At 40.0% G+C, this 5000-nt stretch overlaps 1 protein-coding gene and 1 long non-coding RNA gene across 2 annotated transcripts in view; one reads left to right on the forward strand and one right to left on the reverse strand.

Moving 5' to 3' along the window:
• Positions 1-5000, reverse strand: part of LOC118382029 (putative uncharacterized protein DDB_G0271982) — a 63876-nt gene that overhangs the window by 43772 nt on the left and 15104 nt on the right. The gene's annotated exons all lie outside the window — the stretch shown is intronic.
• Positions 2562-3134, forward strand: LOC127909196 (uncharacterized). The gene is made up of 3 exons (XR_008070167.1): positions 2562-2627; positions 2732-2783; positions 3044-3134. It is a non-coding gene; the product is annotated as an uncharacterized LOC127909196 (long non-coding RNA).

Below are 5000 nucleotides of genomic sequence, written 5' to 3' on the forward strand. Positions count from 1 at the left end.
TGAACCACACATGCAGTGATCTTCCGTTCACTGTGTCTCACAAAGACACAGCGGTTTGAACCAAAAAATCTTAAATTTGGACTCATCAGGCAAAAAGACAGATTTCCACCAGTCTAATGTCCATTAATTCGTGTTTCTTGCCCAAGCAAGTCTCTTCTTCTTATTGGTGTCCTTTAGTAGTGGTTTATTTTCACCAATGTTTTATCATGAAGGCCTGAGCACGCTGTCTGAACAGTTGATGTTTGTGTGTATGTTACTCTTAAGCATTTATTTGGGGCTGCAATCTGAGGTGCAGTTAATTGCCAATTTCTGAGGCTGGTAACTCTAATGATCTGCAGCAGAGGTGCAGCAGAGGTAATGCTGAGTCTTCCTTTCCTGTGGCGGTCCTCATGAGAGACTGTTTCATCATAGCGCTTGATGGTTTTTGTGACTGCCCTTAAAGAAATGTCAAAGTTCTTGAAATGTTCCGGATTGACTGACCTTCATGTCTTAAAATAATGATGGTCTGTCGTTTCTCTTTGCTTATTTGAGCTGTTCTTGTCACTTTTTAATGCTTTTTTATTTAACCTTTATTTAACCAGGAAGGGCTCATTGAGATTTAAAATATATTTTTCAAGAGCGTCCTGGTCAAGATTGGCAGCACCAAGTTATTACAAAAATTACAGACAAACAACATGAACACTACAAGTAATCTAGTAAAAACCATAGATTATTAAGAGAATAACAAAATCATAAAACAGCACATTAAAAACATTGTAAGGTCAGGGAATCAGCCTCAACATCCTTCATTGATTTGAAAAAGACATTGACAGGTCAGGGAATCAGTCTCAACATCATTCATCAGTGATTTAAAGACATTGACAGGTCAGGGAATCAGTCTCAACATCCTTCATCAGTGATTTAAAAACATTGACAGGTCAGGGAATCAGTCTCAACATCCTTCATCAGTGATTTAAAAACATTGACAGGTCAGAATCAGTCTCAACATCCTTCATCAGTGATTTAAAAACATTGACAGGTCAGGGAATCAGTCTCAACATCCTTCATCAGTGATTTAAAAACATTGACAGGTCAGGGAATCAGCCTCAACATCCTTCATCAGTGATTTAAAAACATTGACAGGTCAGGGAATCAGTCTCAACATCCTTCATCAGTGATTTAAAGACATTGACAGGTCAGGGAATCAGTCTCAACATCCTTCATCAGTGATTTAAAACATTGACAGGTCAGGGAATCAGTCTCAACATCCTTCATCAGTGATTTAAAAACATTGACAGGTCAGGGAATCAGCCTCAACATCCTTCATCAGTGATTTAAAAACATTGACAGGTCAGGGAATCAGTCTCAACATTCTTCATCAGTGATTTACAAACATTGACAGGTCAGGGAATCAGCCCAACATCCTTCATCAGTGATTTAAAAACATTGACAGGTCAGGGAATCAGTCTCAACATCCTTCATCAGTGATTTACAAACATTGACAGGTCAGGGAATCAGCCTCAACATCCTTCATCAGTGATTTAAAGACATTGACAGGTCAGGGAATCAGTCTCACATCATTCATCAGTGATTTAAAAACATTGACAGGTCAGGGAATCAGCCTCAACATCCTTCATCAGTGATTTAAAAACATTGACAGGTCAGGGAATCAGTCTCAACATCCTTCATCAGTGATTTACAAACATTGACAGGTCAGGAATCAGTCTCAACATCCTTCATCAGTGATTTAAAAACATTGACAGGTCAGGGAATCAGCCTCAACATCCTTCATCAGTGATTTAAAAACATTGACAGGTCAGGGAATCAGTCTCAACATCCTTCATCAGTGATTTACAAACATTGACAGGTCAGGGAATCAGTCTCAACATCCTTCATCAGTGATTTACAAACATTGACAGGTCAGGGAATCAGCCTCAACATCCTTCATCAGTGATTTAAAGACATTGACAGGTCAGGGAATCAGTCTCAACATCATTCATCAGTGATTTAAAAACATTGACAGGTCAGGGAATCAGCCTCAACATCCTTCATCAGTGATTTAAAAACATTGACAGGTCAGGGAATCAGTCTCAACACCTTCATCAGTGATTTACAAACATTGACAGGTCAGGGAATCAGCCTCAACATCCTTCATCAGTGATTTAAAAACATTGACAGGTCAGGGAATCAGTCTCAACATCCTTCATCAGTGATTTACAAACATTGACAGGTCAGGGAATCAGCCTCAACATCCTTCATCAGTGATTTAAAAACATTGACAGGTCAGGGAATCAGTCTCAACATCCTTCATCAGTGATTTACAAACATTGACAGGTCAGGGAATTTGAGCCTCAACATCCTTCATCAGTGATTTAAAGACATTGACAGGTCAGGGAATCAGTCTCAACATCATTCATCAGTGATTTAAAAACATTGACAGGTCAGGGAATCAGCCTCAACATCCTTCATCAGTGATTTAAAAACATTGACAGGTCAGGGAATCAGTCTCAACATCCTTCATCAGTGATTTACAAACATTGACAGGTCAGGGAATCAGTCTCAACATCCTTCATCAGTGATTTAAAAACATTGACAGGTCAGGGAATCAGCCTCAACATCCTTCATCAGTGATTTAAAAACATTGACAGGTCAGGGAATCAGTCTCAACATCCTTCATCAGTGATTTACAAACATTGACAGGTCTGGGAATCAGTCTCAACATCCTTCATCAGTGATTTACAAACATTGACAGGTCAGGGAATCAGCCTCAACATCCTTCATCAGTGATTTAAAGACATTGACAGGTCAGGGAATCAGTCTCAACATCATTCATCAGTGATTTAAAAACATTGACAGGTCAGGGAATCAGTCTCAACATCCTTCATCAGTGATTTAAAAACATTGACAGGTCAGGGAATCAGCCTCAACATCCTTCATCAGTGATTTAAAAACATTGACAGGTCAGGGAATCAGTCTCAACATCCTTCATCAGTGATTTAGAAACATTGACAGGTCAGGGAATCAGTCTCAACATCCTTCATCAGTGATTTAAAGACATTGACAGGTCAGGGAATCAGCCTCAACATCCTTCATCAGTGATTTAAAAACATTGACAGGTCAGGGAATCAGTCTCAACATCCTTCATCAGTGATTTAGAAACATTGACAGGTCAGGGAATCAGTCTCAACATCCTTCATCAGTGATTTAAAAACATTGACAGGTCAGGGAATCAGTCTCAACATCCTTCATCAGTGATTTAAAAACATTGACAGGTCAGGGAATCAGTCTCAACATCCTTCATCAGTGATTTAAAAACACCAATCGGGACAAGTTCTTCCAGTTTAAAAGTATTTTGTAAGGCGTTCCAAGACGATGGCACAGATTATTTGGAACAGTTGGCAGGATAAAGTCCAGCGAACGAAGAGACGACCCACCACATTTCTGAACAATAAAAATGCCCAAATAAAAAGGTAGCAAACCCAAAATGGCTTTGTAAATAAAAGTATACCAGTGACTGAGCCTATGAGTGACTAGAGAAGGCCAGCCAACCCTGGTATACAAAGTGCAGTGGTGCGTAAGGGTTTTGCAGTTTAAAATAAATCTCAAAGTGCCACTGTAAAGAGTGTCAATTGATCTCAAACACTGAGCGGAAGCATTCATATATAAGATATCCCCATAGTCTAGTAAAGGCATAAATGTAGCTGATACTAGCCTCCTTCTGGCTTCAAAAGAAAAACAGGCCTTAATTCCTCAAATAAAATCCCAATTTCAGCTTCAATTTGTTTGTAAATTGTTGAATATGCAATTTAAAAGAGAGGCCGTCATCAATTAAAATTCCAAGATATTTATATGAGGTTACAACCTCAATCTCCTTGCCCATAATATGGACTTGGTCTTTTACCAAATAGAGCTACCTTCTGAATACCAACCCTATACCATGTCACAACACAACTGATTGGCTCAAAGGCATTAAGGAAAGAAATTCCACAAATTAACTTTTGACAAGGCACACCTGTTAATTGAAATGCATTCCAGGTGACCACCTCATGAAGCTGGTTGAGTCTCTCCTCTCTCTGAGTCTATATATCTCTCCTCTCTCTGAGTCTATATGTCTCTCCTCTCTCTGAGTCTATATGTCTCTCCTCTCTCTGTGTCTATATATCTCTGCTCTCTGAATCGATATGTCTCTCCTCTCTCTGAGTCGATACGTCTCTCTTCTCTCTGAGTCTATACGTCTCTCCTCTCTCTGAGTCGATACGTCTCTCCTCTCTCTGAGTCTATATGTCTCTACTCTCTCTGAGTCGATACGTCTCTCCTCTCTCTGAGTCGATACGTCTCTCCTCTCTCTGAGTCTATACGTCTCTCCTCTCTCTGAGTCTATATGTCTCTCCTCTCTCTGAGTCGATACGTCTCTCCTCTCTCTGAGTCTATATATCTCTCCTCTCTCTGAGTCTATATATCTCTCCTCTCTGAATCGATATGTCTCTCCTCTCTCTGAGTCGATACGTCTCTCCTCTCTCTGAGTCTATACGTCTCTCCTCTCTCTGAGTCGATACGTCTCTCCTCTCTCTGAGTCTATATGTCTCTCCTCTCTCTGAGTCTATACGTCTCTCCTCTCTCTGAGTCGATACGTCTCTCCTCTCTCTGAGTCTATATATCTCTCCTCTCTCTGAGTCTATATGTCTCTCGTCTCTCTGAGTCGATATGTCTCTCCTCTCTCTGAGTCTATATGTCTCTCCTCTCTCTGAGTCTATACGTCTCTCCTCTCTCTGAGTCTATATGTCTCTCCTCTCTCTGAGTCTATATGTCTCTCCTCTCTCTGAGTCGATACGTCTCTCCTCTCTCTGAGTCTATACGTCTCCCCTCTCAATTCAATTTCAATTTAGGGGCTTTATTGGCATGGGAAACATGTTTATATTGGCAAAGCAAGTGAAGTAGATAACAAACAAAAGTGAAATAAACAAAAATGAACAGTAGACATTACACTCACAAAAGTTCCAAAATAAAGACATTTCAAATGT

The sequence above is a fragment of the Oncorhynchus keta genome, chromosome 19 (genome assembly GCF_023373465.1).
Source record: "Oncorhynchus keta strain PuntledgeMale-10-30-2019 chromosome 19, Oket_V2, whole genome shotgun sequence".
Classification (NCBI taxonomy): domain Eukaryota; kingdom Metazoa; phylum Chordata; class Actinopteri; order Salmoniformes; family Salmonidae; genus Oncorhynchus; species Oncorhynchus keta.